At 34.3% G+C, this 20178-nt stretch overlaps 1 protein-coding gene across 3 annotated transcripts in view; it reads left to right on the plus strand.

Moving 5' to 3' along the window:
• Positions 1–20178, plus strand: part of LOC140752099 (zwei Ig domain protein zig-8-like) — a 265041-nt gene that overhangs the window by 74217 nt on the left and 170646 nt on the right. For all 3 annotated transcript variants that reach the window (XM_073086268.1, XM_073086267.1, XM_073086269.1), the window contains one exon: positions 2704–2761. The gene's annotated coding sequence lies outside the window, so the exon portion shown is untranslated. The remainder of the gene's footprint in view (positions 1–2703; positions 2762–20178) is intronic.

A 20178-nucleotide genomic window follows, 5' to 3' on the forward strand; every position in this document is an offset into this window, starting at 1 on the left:
CTTGTAGGTTTATAATATGAGTAATGAAATTTTAAATGTGATAGATGCCTTGGGAGTTCATCCACTGTTCGTTTCTGTTTTTGCCTTATAATAGCAACTTTGTTCGTGTTTCTACGCTCATATTTGTATCATTGATATATTTTTTTATGAAAATGCATCTTTATTCACACTTCAATTTCTGGCGTTTTGTGTAGCCACTACTTTTTTAAACGTGACCATTATCTTTCTGCACCTTAATTGGAGGTGATAAGACCACGAAATACTTGCTCAGGTGGTTCTGGTTCGACTCCGCCGGCGTCACACCTATTTACAGTAGTGTTAAGTGCTGCGATGTTCTGGTCTAAGAAGGGTCTAACAAGAGAGACATACTATTCTGAGGCGTTCCAGCATAGTCCTCAGGGGAAGCGGCGCATCTGTGGCCAACCTCTGGTAGTAATATCTAATCCTACCTGGGGTGGATTACAGATGTCCATGAATGGCAGTAGCCACTTACCATCAGGTGGACTACACGCAAGTCTTCTACTCCTATATTACAAAAAAAAATGTTACGTATTATCCACATATGTATGTGTCCTTGTATTATTATGAATTATCGTTGTAACTCCAAAACCGTATTTCGTTCAGATATACCCAAAGTACGACTTTATTGGGATATGAATCTTTTGCAACACAATTTCATTTGATTTGTTGCAATGACTTTTTAATGACTGCGGCTACTACAAAAGCGCTCTTTAATTTTTACCGCATTCTTGCATTGTTAAGTCGAATTATTTCCTTTCTTTAATTGTCTTCATTATGAGAATAAGTTCCATTGTAATTGATTACCTACTACTACAGACTGGTAACGAATATATTACTAATTTAAGTTTTGTAGACAAAAGTTTAACATTCGCGAAAGTGATAGAACCCTCTACGGTTCGAGTCCGGAAATACCACCGTCACACCCATCTCTGTGTAATAACTGCAGTTTTAAGCACTGCTATATTCTGTTTTGAAGAGTGAGGTGAGGAAGACATACTTTTTCGAGGCATTCCATCTTAGCCCTCTGGGGCAGCGGCGCATATGTGTTTGACTTTAGTTAGGAATCTAATTTTATCGTAGTTGATTACAGATTTTTGAAGGTGGTAGAACCCTTTGTGGTTCGACTCCGGCGGCACCACCGCCACACCTATTTCTACCTCATAACAGCAGTGTTAGGCGCTGCTGTGTTCCGGTTTGAAGGGTGTGGTAGGGGAGACAGACTTTTTTGAGGCGTTCCAGCTTAGTCCTCAGGGGTAGCGGCGCATCTGTGGCCGACCACAGGTAGGAATATCTAATCCTATCTGGGGTTGATTACAGATGTCCATGGGCGGCAGTAGCCACTTACTATCAGGTGGACTGCATGCTCGTCTGCTACTCCTATATTATAAAAAAAAAAAAAAAAAAAAAAAAAGATTACATGTCCATAGGCGATAGTAGCTTTTACTATCAGGTGTTTTCATGTTTATCAGTAAAAAAATATTTTCTAAGTACTTTATATACTCCAAATGTCTAACACTTTACATAATGAAATTCTAAAACATGTTTGTCTTAACATCACTAGAATTAGCTTTTCTGTCTAAAGTTTAGGGATCGGAAAGGATGCTACTAAGTACTTAGCTAAAGTTTTGAAAGTCTTGACCCTTGTTTGGGTACTAAGTACGGACAAGGACCAACTCCTTTGAAACCTGTCCATTTGTATATTGGGTATTTTCCTGACGGATCGTTCAGAGTTTTCAAGGTGGGAAATATTTTTACGATCCTTATTTTCTTTTTTATAATGTAGGAGTAGCAGACGGCACTACCCCTGAGGACTATGCTTGGTCCACTAACTATCATATGAAATGCAAGTTCTTAGTCCTCAAGGATAGCGGGGCATTTGTGGGCGGCCTCAGTTAGGAATCTTATCTCATCTGGGGTTGTTTACAGATGTTCATGGGCTCAAATTCCCCTCATCAGGAGACCCGTGTAGACCCGTGGAGATGCCAGTAGTGGGACAGTAATGGATTAATGATGATGGTGATGAAACCATCATAGCCGCTTCTTCATCACAACGAATGAAGACACTTTTCATTCGTTGTAAGTAAGAAGTGAAGAAGTAGTAAGAAAAAGAAATTTCCAAGGTTTCGAAAAACTTAAGAAAACCCTTTATAATATCAGTTACGCTCTCATTTCTGTTGTTTAAGCCATATCTAGGTTTCTCGAAACTTTATTTTACTGAGTGGTTTTTCTTGAAACGCAAATGAATGAGAGTGTTAGTCTATTGAAATGGATCTAGAGTATATTCAAGACTAACATTGCAATGTTTCTCTCTACTTTGTAGTATGCTTGATGCTGAGTACATTCTTTCAAACAAAGAATAAAGGTTTTACGATTTAAAGCATTTCAACTATTCGATTCTTACGTAGATGTTAACCGGTCTACAAAGTTAAGCAATATCGAGCGCGGTTGACAAATGGATGGGTTACCACTAGTGGTTAAATATTCGTGTGAATCACTCTGTCATGTGAATCGTCAAAATGTGGATATTTATGTTATCCTACCGCGCGGGTAGAGAACTACCCGCATAATATAATTTCATTATTAATAAAAGCGAATAAAATATCCATTACGTTTTCAACCCATATCATCCATAAATCCCAATGTCTATAATAAATTATGAAAAACCAATTTTCTTTGTTACAGATTACCGTAATTAATGGTTCGAAATCTTTCCATTTCCCGATCAGGAAGAAGCCTCCAGGTCGGTATTAATTAAATTCATATTATTTTTTTAATCTCCATAAAATAAATCTCGGAATTGTGTTCAACCTTCAAAAAAGATATCATGTAATTATTTTTAATTGTATTAGAAAATTATTATCAGTACCCTTAGTATGAGTTTTTAGGTCTTAACAAAAATGAGTGTTTTTGTATTTGTTTACGTATTTCCCATACATTTCCAATTAGTTCTAATACAGTCCGCTGGGGGCGCTGATTGGCAATGTATGGGCAATTTTTTTTTCTAATTCATCATGAATTACAAAAATCGTGAGGAAACCAAGTGTCTACGAGTTCTGTATTAAAAGCACTTAAAAGTGTGTTAAGTTAATCCGCACTTGGCTAGCGTAGTAACTAATTTCTTTTCTTACTCCTTGTGCCCAGCAGTTATGTAAAAACGAAGATTTAATACATTATACTAAAATATTTATCTAGATCAAAAATATATAGCAAAATCTATAGTCACATTCGCACTCTTGCTAAACCATCACAAGCGTGTAGATAAAGCGCTTGACTTAGTTTGTGTAGGTTTGCAAGCGCTTGTAGTATAGCTTTTGATTAAGCTAAACATTTGTAAAGATTTGGAGACATAATAATATAATGTTTATGGCCAAAGACATGTCTATAGCAACCATTAAAAAAAAATGTGAGCCGTCACGGGACGCCTGGCAGATGTGAAACATCGACATTATTTTGTAAAAGTTATATGCAGAAAAGAACATATTGTGATAGGAACTAAATATGTCATAATGATAAAATAAAATATTACGAATTTTTTCCAGATAACGATGACTATTTATTGAATTCGATTGCGCATGGCGACGCGTCGCCACACCTTACACACTACTGCATATAGACTGTATATATATACCATCGTCGCCACGGCATGCGTCGCCACGCCAGAAATCGGTTTTACGTGCGGCTATAGATGTTTCACATCAAATATATTTCGACATGTATTATATCGATATTTTATGTAGCGATTATTAGCGTTGACTATATCAACTCTAGTATTGCTTTCCATTTGATTCTCCGAAGAAAACTTTCTGTGAATAGAAACAAATGTTGAACTATTTGTTTTCTAGGAACAGCGCAAACAATGTGGGCGGAGTCGCTATATCATTGTTAACGAGTCGACTCATAAAGTGTAGTTTTGTGAATAAACGTCCCAAACACGCTAACCATCTTCTGTATAATATTAAACGGGCATAGCTTCGCTTTTTAAGTAAAAGTATATTTAGCGGCGTTGTGCACTTTTTGTGATAGGTAATTAACGTTAAACTCGCGTCAGGTGAGCCTGATCGAAAATTCGTAAGACGACAAAGTAAACTGCAAAAGATGTCATCCGGTGTCAGCATAGAAGAAATATATCAATGTGTGTCGGTTTCATTTTTATTTATTATATTTTATTATTCAGGTTAGGTTTCGGTTTTTAGTTCTGCCGGCACTTCCGGAGTGCAACCCGTTGATTTTATGTAGCACATGAACATGCAGTCCACCTGATGATAAATGGTTACTGCCGCCCATGTTCACCTGTGAACAACTATAGGTAAGATTAGCTATTTAGCTGACGTTGGCCACAGTTACGTTGCTACCTTTCCTCAGAGGAAACTAACTAACACTAATTTGGATCGCCTCGGGAAAGTAGGTTTCTCTTAACACGTCCTTCAAAGCAGAACACAGCACTTAACTTTGTTGTTATTGGGCAGAAATTGGTGTGGTGATGACTCCGAAGTAGAGCCACAAAGGGTTCTACCACATTCATGATTAAAAAACATTCAACATGCGTTGACCACAAACCAGAACGACACTTCATCAATTCGTATTTGAACAGTTTGATGGAGTATGCTCTAAATCTTCCTCCGCGGTAATCTGGGAAATTCTAGCATACGAGTAAGAACATAAAATGGGTTGCAGTCGGATCGAATCAAATACAATGTTACGTAAAACATTAAACAAGGTCTAATAAACATTCGTAGCATAATTTCAGTATAACAATATTTAAATTAACTGCTAGTACTGGGAATATATGAAATTTCGTTAAATGTACGTGTAACGTATGAAACTTCGCTGGTACGTATTTTAACTATGTATTCAGAAAGTGTATGAGCTGGATCGTTAGGAATGATAAAGTGATTTCAACCTTTATATTATCATTGTTTACGTTTGATCAAAACAATGATAAAATTGCTTCAATTTTTTTGTTATCACAATTTATGTCTAATAGAAACCTTTATGTATTAACTTGTCTTCATAGACACATATTAACTTTGTGGGAAAGATTTGAACATAGTAGTAAAGTATGATAAAATTGCTTCAACCTTTTTGTTATCATGAGTTTTATCATACGTGTGATAAAAAAGCCTTTTTATTTTTCACATATCTTTATAAACAGATTTTTCCTATAGATAATCAAAGCCCGAAGGGATATTTAATGCTTGAAGGAAAACGGCAAGTGTCGATAAAACCTTTTTAGGAGTAAATATTAACACACCCTTATTCGTAAACGTTTAATCTTAGTTATTGATTATTTCTTTTTTATTAATATTTCTGAATATTTAGAAGGCTAAGCATATAAAATCTATGCGTTACAAAACAATTAATAATTGCTTTTTGTTCACTACAAAGTGGTACGTTACCATCTCCATTTAGAGTGAAAGCAATTAGGCCATAATCTATCATCGTCATCATCATCATCATCAACCCATTATTGTCCCACCGCTGTGCACGGGTCTCCTCTCAGAATGAGAAGGTTTAGGCCATATGCCGCGCTGGCCAAGTACGTATTGGTAGACTTCACATACCTTTGAAAATATTTTTTTATAAATCTCTCAGGTATGCAGGTTTCCTCACGATGTTTTCCTTCACCGTTTAAGCAAGTGATAATTAATTTCTAATACGCACATAATTTTGAAAAATCAGAGGGGCGTGCCTGGGATTTTAATCTCGGACCCCTCGATAGAGAGGCCGATTTCTTAACCACTAGGCTATTACTGCTTTTGTCATTGCCATAGTATATGGCAATGACCATATATTGATAGACGTTTCCTCACGATGTTTTCCTACAAGGGTGTAGTAAGTGATAAATCAGAGATGCGATCCTGGGATTCGAACTTCAAAGCCCCCGACTGAGACATCGAATTTTACCTAAAACTATCAGTGCTTCAAACGATTGTTACTGTATTTTAATGTGGAAATTTAGTGTAAAAACTCCCTTTACAATACATCGCGATAACAAAAGGGGTGGAGCCAGTATATCATTGTTAACGACTCGAGTCGTAAACCGTAGTTTTGCGAATAAACGTCCAAAACAGGTCCAGCGATAGCCCCGCGATAAAACCGGTATCGGAGATAAAATTATGATGGATGTTAAATGATATCTCGGCAATAAATCGGTATTATCCATGTAAAGTATTTACGATGGGGTAATACAGCGGAAAGCCGGTACGTTTATGTCAATAATGTTTGTTGGTTACAGGGATATGAAATTGAAAGTTTAGTGACCAGATAACACTAAAACTATCTTTAAAATTAAAAAAATAAGTTTATGTTTAATACATAAAATTAACAGCTTTTTACTTTATTGTTACGAAAGTATTACGAAAAACATGTATACAAATAATGCTCTGTTTGTTTGTTTCGGCTAATTTTCGAAACGATTGAACCGCTTGTAACAAGGTTTTCACTGTTAGTTAGCTGATATATTAAGGAGTAATTTAGACTACCTTTAGTTTTGAAAAGACTAAGGGTGGAGACTAAAAAGATCATGAGCTCCAGAGCATTTACACTTGTAAAAGTGGGTGAAACTTTGAACGGGTGAAAAAAAAATTGACTATAATTAATTTACAACTTACAATAAAGGATTGTTTGTTATTACTTAATTATTTTTTGCTGTTTTATACGCAAAGTTTGTTGTGTACAGACTGTTTTATTAAGGTAGCTAATTAATGTTTAAATAAGAGATATTATAATGACTAAAAGTAGCATTAATTCTTTGAATGTTAATGGAACTATTAGTTAAAAATCCGGCTCGAAGGACCATTATCCCTTTTTAATAGATATGATTTCTTATATTTAAAAGCTGTTTATAAAAAGAAATTTCATATACGCAAATTGAAATCAATATCGACGAGTCTCCTTGGCGAAAAAATTTAAGAATTTTGGCGTCAAAAGCGTGACTCATTCGATTTTACGTCTTGTTGCACTTAGATTAAAGGGAGTGGGGCGTGAAATTTGATTAGGCGTTGTCGGCAACCGCGTTTTGTATTGTATGAGAATGACTGTCAAATACAGGACGGCAATTTGATCTAAATAGTATGTTACGAACTTGACTTACATAATTAAGCGTGACTGATAGTCTTGTTACTATGTTAAATTATGTAGGTCTAACAAAGGGCTTTGTCAACGATGAGGGAATTCCGATAACCTATTAGTGAAAGTTTTATCATTGAAATTTATATTACGTTCCTATAATAAATAGTTACCACAATAAAAACAAAGGTGTAGGGCTAAAATACATCTTTTTGTACACACATTTTATATACGCGTTTTTATTTATAAATAATAATAGTCAGTGTTAAGAATTTTTTCGACGAGCATTCAGTCCACCCGATGGCAAGTGGCTACGGCCACCCATGGACATCTGTAATCAACCTCAAAAAGAATTAGATATTCCTACCTGGGGTCAGCCATAGATGCGCCTCTACCCCTCAGCTCGAACGCCTCGGAAAAGTATGTCTCCCTTCAAACCAGAACACAGCAGCGCTTAACTCTCCTGTTATGAGGCAGAAATAGGTGTAGCGGTGGTGCCGCCCTAGTCGAACCACAAAGTGTTCTACCACCTTCTAATTGTCATATTGAGATCATTGGTAGGGAAAATAAGATAAATAGATTATTAATAACAAATTATAAATAAGCACATGGATATTCAACCAGCTTTACACGTAACACTGATACTTTAAGCTGTTAGTATGTGAAAGCAACTTTCAATAGGATACCGTCGAGTACAGACTAGTTGCCATCCCTGAGGACTAAGTATGTTTCTGTTAGAAATTATCTACGTTAGTAAACCCTTTGTGCCTAAATACAATGGAGAGAACACGGCCTTATAAATACTGAAATAGTTCAACCGACTGAATTAAACCATCGTTAAAATTATTTACTTCTGTCCTTACTTACATATTTGTTAGGTAGCCGACCTATATTTAATGACTCTTAAAACTCTTTGTGGTTCGACTCCGGTCACTACCGACACAAGTAGTAAGGGAGACATATTTATCGGAGGCGTTCCAATTTAGTACTCAGAGGAAGCAACGTATTTGTGGTCAACCTCACATGGGAATCTTATCTGTCATGGGAATCTGTGGCAAATCTCAAGTGAGATTATAATCTTATCTGAGGTTGATTGCATATGTCCATATCAGCAGCAGCTACCCTCAGATGGACTGCATGGTCGTTTTCTAGTTCAATATAAAAACGTTAAAATTTTCAGCGAAACATAGTTTAACCATTATTTTCCATTAGATTACAACTAGCATGCAACAAAACTATACATTACTTTCATATCTTCCTTCATCTTCAGTAATTTCTGTATCCACTATGATAATAAATCGTTCAATATTAATTTCCTTGCTTACTCAAGGAACAGAATTGACATTTTTATTGATTCTCAGTAGCTTCCGTAGTACAAAGGGACGTTGTTATCAAAAGGCTTGCTTCAACGAACTCTATCGGTGTTTCGTTTAATTTATTTTCTGATTGATCTTATATTTTCTCGTTTCGAAGACAACGGGAAATCGTTAGCTATTATACATTTTATTTGTTTATATTTTTAGAGATTATTATATTTAAGTAGGAGTAAATAATAAGTACAATTTGTGTCCACGTATATTAATGCTGTAATTTTAAATTTAATTTGTAATTTCCGTACGAGTAGCTTTGATTCTTTGAAGCTTTTTTGCGCTGAATTATTAAATACATTCCAATAGCTTATTGTAATGTTGAATATTACTCATATTTATATATTTGGCGTTACCTCCAAATATTAATATAATGGATTGAACAGATAAAGTCGTGCTATGTTTCTCAACTTTTAATTAAAGACCATGTATGTTAAAAGGAAGGAAACCCGTATTTGATTTCAGTACTATCATATTTCTTCCAACCAATTTTGCTGTGGACGTTCTAACCAAAGAAACAATTAACTCCTAGCAGGGAAGTGTCAAAGTGACTAACGCAGTTAGACGAATTGGGCCAAGTGTAAATTGAGTGGCCGAACTTCTCTGACGACACTAAATGGAAAGATAACTCAATATAACGTAGAGATCTTCCTATTGATCTGGTCTGTTCTCATTCGCCAGACACCGATCGGAAGTAAAAAGTCTATAAAAGTAGATTGTTCTCGATTGTTCTCATCTTTAAAATTTAAATCAAATATGGAATGATACTCCTTTAAACAAGTAATTAATTTAAAAAATCAAAAACCCGACTGCACCAAAAAGGCTGAAGTAGAATTTCCAAAAGCAGTGAAATAGGCATTTCATTATTTTTATCCAGAAAGCCAAATACAAAGTTTCATAGAAGGTATCTGCTTCAAAAACAAAAAATGTTCAAACAATATTATCCTATTTTATTTTATCCTCGTAGTGTTCATTTACGCTATATAAAGAACCTATGTGTAAAATTCCAGCACGCTTAAATTCAGCGGTTTTCCTTTGCGTTGATCTCTGGCACATCAACTCTCTCATTTAGTCAGACAGTCATCTCGATGTGTATATACGAGTATATATGTACTAGCTGACCCGGCAAACGTTGTGTTGCCATATAAATAAAAAAATGTTAAGGATGAACAACCCTTATCACTTAGGTGTAAAAAAATAGATAGTGGCCGATTCTCAGACCTACTGAATATGTATATAAAATTTGGTGAAAATCGGTGAAGCCGTTTCGGAGGAGTACGGTAACTAACACGAGAATTTTATATATAAGATATATTATATAATGTATGTGTAATCTCCTCTTAATTTCCTTTATTTTGACACCCTACTCGATAGGTTTGGTTAACTTTTTTAAAACGTGTTACTATTTCGCGAAAAAATTCACCATTTACGGTCTATAAAATATATAACTTCAGTAAATCAAAGTTTCGGTCATTATTTTACCTCGTCATTTCATTATTTTTATCCAACAAGCCTGATACAAAATGTTATAGTGTTTGCTTCAAAATTGACGATAGTTCAAATGAACTTTTAACCCTTATTTTACCCTCTACGGGGTTGATTTTTCGGAGGGGGATAAATAAGTGCGTCCTTGTTCCTATCCAGAAAGCCAAATACAAAATTTTATAGTAGTTGCTTCAAAATTAAAGGATTTCAAAAAAACTGTTTTCCCCTATTTTACCCTCTTAAGGGTAGAATTTCCAAAAGGCCTTTCTTAGTACTTATTCAAGCTATTTAGAGAACCTGTGTGCAAAATTTCAGAACTGTAAAGTCCTTGGTTTAGGCTGTACGTTGATTTCTGAAAAATGAAAAAGTAATTTAGTTAGTCAGTCAGTCAGTCACCTTACTGTTTTATATATATATACAAATATGTTTTTTATAATCTCCGTTTAATTTCCTTTCATTTGATACCCTACTCGATAGGTTCGGTTAACTTTTTTTTTTAAATGTGTTACTATTTCGCGCCAAAAATCCGCCATTTAGATTTTTTTTTACTAACACCTATCTAAGGACACTCGGGTCATTAAGACAAATATAATGACACTTTAACTGTTGAAATTCATCCAGCCGTTTGTTAGATCGGATCAAATAAAGAAAGACAAACATACAAGATACGCGCGAAAAACATAACCCTTCCTTGGCAGTCGGGTAAAAAAGGAGCAACTAAAAATAAATCAGTAGATTTTCATTGAGTGAAGGTAAAGTGTGAACAAAATGAAGGGACAAAATGAAGGAACTCTTATGGTGTCCCATTTTGACGTAGGTCTAATAGGGCCGATTAAACCCTCGTAAGGTCCAACGTCCCATAAAATAGGAGGGATTGTTTTTCAATTTTACCAAAGGTTTTTGCCTGATGACGGATCAAGGACTGTAAAGATATATTTGAGGGCAGATGGTTTAGAAATGACATTATCTTGCAACTTCCTTATACTTTGCGGTAAATTTAGAAATGTTATTTTATTATGACCGACAAAAACCCTTTTTCCTGTTTATTTTTAAAGACCCTAATCAATAAAGGTTTGCGATTTTGATTTAACACATCTGTTACACTTAATGTAGACCCAACATAAAATGACTGAACTTTAGAAAAAAAGGAAACATTAGTGTTTTACCTGTGTGACGTATTCATTATTCAAATCCTTCAAAGTTACCTGACGCATCTAATTTGCAAAAACTCATCACAAATCTTTGACGAAACCTCTGTTTCAATTTAAACGTCCCCTAGACGACTGCACTTCAATCTGAAAAAAGGTGCAAAAAAGCTATAAATCGCCATCATTGTCCCGCAGAACAAACAGTGAATTAAGGCTCTCATTGTAACCGTATCGAACGGATAGTGACATCGAAGACAATTCACTGAAAGATTTATTGGCACCCTTTTAACACCCAATTCGAGCCGGTCTGTTTAATTTTACTTTTTCCGCTTCAAGATAAGCCTTTTCTGTGAATCGGGCTTTTTCGTGTTTGTCTGGCAAAATAAGTGGTTTAGTTCTTATCTCCAGACTTGTTACAGGATTTTTTATTGTATAATATATTTTTACTATCATTAAGCTTTTCGTATTCGTGAAGGTTATTTGAATTGAATTGGTTTGCTCGTCAGTTTATATATGATATTTGCTTTAGTTTCAGGCAAATTCAAAGGAAATATTTTAGTATGGAATGGATACTTGCGTTTACTTTATGTTGGGGCTAGCCCCAGTGCTTGGATCGTGGATGGACTTGGGCGAAACTTAATTTCTTAGAGATTAACCGTCGTAGAGTTAACTTATTCCGATGATGCTCCATTTTGGAGAGAAACACGTGTTGGTGGTCGTACGTATGGTAGTGTATTTTTTTTATTTCTGGCATATGCACGGATGCTAGGAGAGAGATTGGCACATGCTACATGGCTTAAAATATATACCACCATACATATTGATAGCGGATGATTGCGAAGTAGTTTTACTCCAAGCTTAATAGTATGAAATGCATTTATGCTAAGTAACACCTGATACAATTAACTAACTGACGAAATCAAAAGATATATCTTAAATAATTGCTTAAATTTCAATCGGATTTAGACGTATATAATAGCTGTAGAATCTGACGTGGATACCCATAAATGTAATTTAATGTAAGCTATAAAAATATGATTAATTGTCGCCCTAGATTTTTATACTCATATTGTTCTCTCATTACTTACGGTACTGAAAGAAATTCCGTTGCATTTCCTGAAATAAGTAGTCCGTTGAAATATATTTTTAATGAATTACCAATAATTAAAGAATATTGCATGAGAAAAGTATATCTGTTTTAATATTACTTTACTTTATGTAAGGCAATATTAAAATTCAGGTTCAATTTGCAGCCTTAAGAGAATTTATAATAATTTCATATCAATATTATGAACGGAGAAGCACTCAGAACTTTCAGTGTAGTTATTAATGAATTTACCACTTAATATCGCTGAAACGCCTGATTAGGCTTTAGCAAGTTTCAAACAACTGACTAATCACTGGTTCGCTACTTCTATATAAGCAAGAATCCAGTCAATTTATCTTTCATGTAGATGTTGTTTGCTCAGCTACCTTTCTAAACTTCTAAGACTTCAATTTTGTTTATGTCAGTATACACGAGTAAGTTATAAATAAAAATACTTAACTGCTGATTCCCTCATGAAAATTAGTCCCTAAATTATGAATTGTCCATTTAAGATGTGATTTTAAGTACAAAACTTTTCAACTTACCCAATAAAATCTAATCAAATCATTTTTTAAAATTCAAAATAGTCTCTACACTCCAAATCTACTTCACTAGGTGTTTCGTTATGGAGAAGAAAAAGAACGAAATTATCTTCTAATATAATATGGTGTTTTTCTGTGTCTTAATCTTTATAAGTCGCTAACCTTCAGTTTGTGGCGATAGAACAAACCTCACAATTTTTCCAGCTCCATATTCTCCTAGCTTTCATTTGTCTCAATTGCCATGTCTATCGAAATACCATAAAAACTTGGAATGGGGTCTTTAAGCCCAACCAATTTGGCTGAAACAAAAAAACTACGGAACCCTATCGCTCCGAATATGGCTGCCATCAATTTTATGGCGATTTTTTCAGCAGCGATTTTATTGTCTGTTTGGTAGTTTCCTCCGCAGCGGGAATGTTTTATTGGGAATGAAGACTTCTGATGGTTTTTTCTATTGCCTATTAGTTTATGTAATGTAGCCATTCCATTTTTATCTGTGTATTTTTGAGTTTTAATAGTCTCGTTAGTTAGTCCATATTTTTTATTCTGTATTTTAAAACACTATACAAATGTTTATAATATATTCAATTACTGTGCTCAAAACTTTTCCTATCTGGAAAATTCGGGTAAATTTTCAAATTAGATCATAAAAATATGTATTCATATAAATTGAAAATTTAAATAACAGCTAATTTATATTTAAGCTAATGAGATAATTTAACGACCCGTGTAGAAATTTACACAGATCAAAGCTCATTTTATGCAAATAAAGCCTCACAAAGAATCCACCCTTCCAACGTGACACGCCTGTTAGTAAAGCATAAACATTCAAAGGAACGGAATTGGGACGTTCCAATAACTTTTTTTGGCAAAACCGTTCAGATTTGTGACGAAGTTAGTGACTTGTCATACTGGGAACTTAATGAGAAATATAAAAGGGAATAAGAAGAGGATGGCGATTTTTTACTGATAAAAATTCACATGACAAATATTGATTTGAATAAAGATATTAGCATGGATATTAATATGTTGAACCATATTTGGTTTGTAAAATTATAAAAATCGCCTGCCAGTAAATGCAACTTTTAAATATATGATTTTAGACTAAAATTATCGCGGAATTGAGACATTTTATTATGTAACGATGCATAATAAAATGCAACTTTTAAAGTTTGACAATTTATAATCAAATGTTACTTTGGTTACATTATCTTCATATTTCCACATATTTGTTTACTAAGTCTAGTTAATGCTATTTTGTGAGTCGTTAACCCTTCCCTGAGGGAGCGAATCAGCAAGTCCGTTGGTAAATCCTTTCAGATTTGGGACAGCGTTAAACTCAATAAAGTGCTATAATCGCATTTCACCCGCTATTATAGCTGAGGTATCATTGAAAACTTGAACAATAGGCTCCGAAGTTGGGTAATTGTTAAAAACGATGGATATAACTTATCCCCGATTGTCGTCTTGGGCTCTCATTGCTTCTATATTTCGTAGGCTTCGCACTCCGATGAAATGTTTGTTGTTCGAGAGCCCCCGTTATTTATCTCCTTGAAAGCCTCATTCAAGTTTCAGTATCTATATCGGGTTAGTCTTGGCGGGATTGTATAGAAGTTTCTAGCCAGATATTTATTATCGTGAGAGCCCTAATCTATTCTGGTCGTTTCTGTTCGAGTTAGCAATATTTTGTTTTTATGTCGAACATAAATCTTTCATGGATTCTATTTGATTGGTTCGTAATAAAAGGATTTCGTTGAAATAAAAATAATCTGAGTTTTGATGATGTTATTTTTTTATTGATCATTTAGTGTTATATTGCATCAGCAGATCTTGAAAATGTTATCGACTCGATATCATTTGGCGCCTGGCGAACAGTGCCCTCTGATTCTGCCTACAGTGAACGCCCGCTATGTTTTCTAGATGACGATAAGCTGGATAAGGAATGACCTGTGTTTTTTTTTTGCCTAAGCGTGGCCACTTTAGGTTTCACACCCACTAACACATTTTCAAAGAAAATCAAAAAAAGCTGCAAATTAATAGAAAACGCAAATCATGTGGGCTTGTGATTCGATTAGGGTTACCAGTTAAGCATTTTCTCCATAAATTTACGCAAAGGTAGTCAAATAGATTTCCCCTGTGTAGTCGGTTGATGCGAACGATTGCCGCATCCATAATGACTTAGATATTTATTTTCGCTTACATTTCAACACTCTGGTCGATTCTTATAAAATCATCATCATCCATTAACCTATTGTTAGGCTCGTAGAGCAAATCCGACCAGAATGAGAAGGATTTAGATTATACTTCACCTAAGTAAACTTTTGGTAAAATATATAATACATAAAGAATTAACAATATAATGGGCACTTTCCCTCATGATTAATGTGATAATAGTTACCTCTGATTGAATTATGGTTTTAATCTTTTTTAATATAAGAGGTAATTCAGGCCAATGTGTGTTTGTCAGTGGCCACTTTGATGGTGATAATTACAATGATGTTGATGTAACGATAAAAAAATATAAAGTTCTTTGCTAGCGAGACCGTAAAAAATATGTCACTCGCAGTAAAGAGCAAGTGGCAATATGTATACGGGAATACGAACGGATTTATGTCCTAAAGAATTTTATGCAAATTTCCATGCTATAATAAACTCAGAATGGAATTTTCGCGTTGCGACAGCGTTGCTTTGAAGATATTCGGATTTTTGAGTCAAACCAGTTCTGAGCATAAAACACAAATTCAGTTTTTGAGAGACGACCTAATTATCTTGTTCTGAAGATTCCTTTTCATTGCGGTTCGTTACACTTCATTTTTTTGGTAACGTCTCATTCTTTTGTTCTTCGCTGAGGACCTGTATACTAATTAGCGAGGACTCTTGTATCTTAGAAACAGAAAACAAGATAATATTCATAGAAATAGAGTCAAACCAAACCCAAGGAAAGCCATTCACAGAATACGGAGGTGCTGAGGTCATGCTTGGATGGTTATGCTTTTCAACTTATGGAATGTAGTAAAATTGCAGAATAATATTATTTACGATTACATCATGGCGAAATTTGTTGACAGTAATTATTTGTTTATTTTGTTTCGAATACAGAGTTGTTATGATTATGATGTTGTCACTAACTTCCATGGACATTTAATTAACCCCAATTCATGTCGGTCACAGACAAATTCATATCCCTGAGGACGAATTTGGTATGCCACGTGTAAGTGCCACGTGTAAATTCCACGTCTTTCCCTTGATGTTATCTAAAAATCTAGATCACGTACTCAATTGGCATGATAGTAGTACCGCCGTAATTATATAACACGGAAAGCTTCAAGACGTGAATATTTGTATTTCTTTCTGGTATATTCTAGATTACATTTGTATTTCTTTCTGGTATATTCTAGATTGGATAAGAATTCTATTTTTCCGTATGAACCTACGTTCATACGGAAAAATAGAATTCTTATCCAAATTAGATTCATAAATGTCTAAAGGCTTTATATAAGACTTCCATTGCAAACTGATATCTTTTAGTATGTATTACGTGTATGTGAAAAACCATCGTCCCCAAATGAGTTCCTTGTGAAACACCTGCGAAATGGTTGGTAAAACACTAGGAATAAACACCGAACCGTATTTACAAGATCCCTTTCCTTTCGGTAACTCCAATCAAACTTTGCCAAATTACTTTGGGAATTTTTCGCAACGGCATTACCAAGTTAGGATCTGCTTATTCCGAGGACTTGAATGTTAATAGGGTTAAGGATGTTTGTTTATTTTCCCCGAACTTTAAGGGTTGATTTTGTATGATCAGCTGAGGTTGTTGCAAATTTTCTGTGGTGATTAAATTCTATTCATTGTTGATTTTGGACGGAATTTAAAATTTTAAACGATACATTGTAACGTTAAATGGATTTACGTTTTGGTTCGGAATATTTCAAATCGGTCACATCGCTTTTAATAAAAAATACCTTATAGTGGCGAGTTTAAAGGGTATAGCCGTGATAAATTTGAGTGCACAAATTCTGACTAAATGGAATCGTTTATTAAAAGCTCTTACATATTAAGTATATTTTGGTTAGTTTTAGAAATATTTTTCGTTCCTATTTTAAACAGAATGTTTATACTGGTTTTTACTTTTGGTTGGAATTGATCTTGTTTGCAATTGCCCTAAGATATTGTAGGGTTCTTAATTATAAGGTTAAATACCTTCATATCGTTTAGTAACAGGAATAGTGTTATACTACATACTTGGTGGTACTTAGTAATACTTCTGTTTTAACTCAGCCGTGTTTACTACCTTCTGAATTGTAGGACTACAACCTACATTTCAGAAGATAACAATGACACCTACAGGAGGCGTTCAAATATAGTCGTTAGCAGGGATAATACAACTCTTGCTGATCCAAGGTAGGTAGGTTTTTAAATCCTATATGAAGTAGGTTACAAATATCCATTAGAATATTCACCAGGTGGACTACTTGTTATACAACAAGAAAATGAATTACATCGGCTGTTGTCAGAAATAACAATGTGTTTAAATATTCGTATTATTTTCAGTAACGAATTGTATTTGGGTTACAGATAAACGAATAGTTCGTGTTGAGTTTGAAATAACAAGTTCCAGATCAAAAGAGCCTTTGATCCATTCGAAGCTTCACAACGAAGGACGGAAATTGTTTTTAAAAACAAAAATCGTATTTTTTTTTTTAAATCTTGAGGTAGACTTGTAAGAACACTTGTTGCAACAAAAATGTTTTTTTTTTTACAAATTCAATGTTTTAGTTTGAAGGGCATATCAAGATTTGACGCACTGATGAACATGCAAATTTGCTATGCATTAAATTTCTACGTTGTGTTTCGGTATTTGTTTACTACCCATGCTAGTAATTCTGGCTTCCTGTTCATGAATCCAATGGGTTTTTAATTGGTTATAATTAATACGAGGAGTAACAATTAAGTCCTCAGAAGTAACAAGGCTTTTATTCACCTTCAGACACTACTCATGTTTTTTTTAAGTTTAAACCGGTTTTCACGAACAGTCGACCGCAGCTCATAAAAATATATTCAAACCAAAAATAAAAATAAAAGACTTCTCCAGATTTGATGACATTAGCTTATTTACTTAATCATACCGCTATATTGCTAATACAGGCTCTAGTTCTAGTTCAAAGGAAAGGGCGAGATCTTATCAAAGGATTAAGGTTAGCGAGCCGCATTGAAAGGGAATTTTCAGAACGAGATAATTAGGCCGCCTTTCAAAAACTGGATTAAGATAACGTATAGAGCTCGCTTGAAGCACAAATGTCACACCTATTTCTGCTTTATGCCATGCAATATTTCTGTGTCACACCTATTTCCGTCCTATTGTAACGATAGTTAATGATTTGAGGGTTGTTGTATGGTAGAGACATTCCAAGATAGTCTTTAGATCTAGACGCGTCTGTGATCGGCCTAAAGTAAAATTTCACTGCTATCTTTAGGTCAATTGTATGTTCATCTACCTTATTGTACCTTTTAAACCAAGAGCGCTACTATGGATATTCCCCTTCAAATTAGGAGAATTCTATAATTATGTATATTTTAACGAAATTTGTGAACGTTCACAAATTTAATTTTACTGTCGTAAAAAAGTTGACCTTACTATTCCATGGAACAACTATCACAATCTACTTTGGGGATTAAATTAAGTGAAACTTAGAATTATAAAACGACTATTAAGACTTGATGAAGAATTAACGAAATTAATATTTCATTCATCATCAAGTTTTCGTAAATTCACCGGAGAAGTAAGTGTCCGAAACTTTGGAAACAAATACGTATTAACTACGAGTATAAAGTAATCTTAAGCACGAGGTACATAAAGCAGATGAGAGCGCACTGGAAGTGTGGTACCACCACAAAAAGTTCAACCGTTAGCAACGGAAGAATATCTGTTAGCTTCTTTTATATAAAAACCAAATTCATTTTTCCTCCTCAAAAAGTGGCTTACAGTCAAAATTTGGCAAACTTTGAAGCAGCGCTGCCATAGCGACGCGAAAGTTCCCATTTTGTGCTTATTATTTGGAAATTTGCTCAAAATTTCCCAGTATGAAAATCTGTACGCATGTGTTGAATACATATCGACATGCTCTTTACTACAGTCGCATTACTTTTTACCGCTTACTTATTCTTTGTGAGGGCACTATTTTTAGGGTTGCCACTTCATCGAATGCTCAGCTGTGACGTGGTCAGGAATACACATAAAGGTATAAATAGGTACTTAGAAGAGATATGATGTGATTCATCGTATTCTAGGAGGTAATGTGTGCATTTTTACTCTGGCGTGGTAGTTTTTATGGCATATTAAATGGTAATTAGTTAAGAAATATGTACTATAACTTAAATGGAAAAATATACATTATTTATAATAATCGTGAACGACTCGATCGCAGATAAAAATTGTATGTGGATACAATTTTTATTATTAGCCATAGATATACAATATAGGCTTGACAAAACCATTTATTCGAAACAACACTCAATTCTTGCTACCTTCGGCTACGAGATACAACAGATGAAGATTTACCTCGCAATAACTCCTTTTAGAGAAATAAATTTACATTTACTATCGCAGCTGAACCATACACGACGCAAACTCCCACTCCTACAACATTTACGACGTCTCAAGCCATTAACATGGTCGCATAAACCCGCAACTAAAACAGACAAAGGTCTGAGACGCCATTACGTACTTCCGCACTTCAAAATGGCGGACAACAAAATGGCCGACTCATCAAAGTGCCCGCTTCCGAAGCGCGGGTGAATTAAAATTGAAGATTATACATGGTGTACGCTTTTTGTTCTGACAATGACTTTCATATTTCGAGATACGATGTATTTTAGCGGGCTCGTATGAAATGTGGCAAGGTTTCATTGTTACATCGTCGGACTAAATGGAAAGTAGGTTTATCGTGTAAAATTTTCATAAAATTAACCTTTACTACGTTTTGGGCTGTATCTGCGAAAATTATCGAATTTTCAACATGAGATGATTGCTTTTATAAACAAAATTCCTTATTCATTGAGTCTTGAAAATTATGAACATATTTTTTTAAGAACTTTTACTTTGATTGTTCAAAATATGGAAATAATTTGAACAAAGATACTTTGAAAACGCCGAATGAGACTACTTAAAAGCTTTGTTAGTCAAAAACGGTATAATGTAGTTTTAAATTTAAAAATTTAATTTAATATTTCACACTCACTTCACTTCAATTCACTTAATTGGATATTTTTTCTTGAAATATTTGGGAATATAAACTTTATTTCATTTTGTATTAAGATGAAAGAAATTTTTCATTATATTACAACAAATTTGATTAAAAACGTAATGATTTCAAATAAAAAAAGAACACAGTACTATATTTAATTGAATTGTTTATAAAGTTTTTTCGAGTATCGTATCTTCATTTAGAACTGAAACA

The sequence above is a fragment of the Epargyreus clarus genome, unplaced genomic scaffold, assembly GCF_041222505.1.
Source record: "Epargyreus clarus isolate Ecla_fem2 unplaced genomic scaffold, WU_Ecla_fem_2.2 ptg000024l, whole genome shotgun sequence".
NCBI classification, from domain to species: domain Eukaryota; kingdom Metazoa; phylum Arthropoda; class Insecta; order Lepidoptera; family Hesperiidae; genus Epargyreus; species Epargyreus clarus.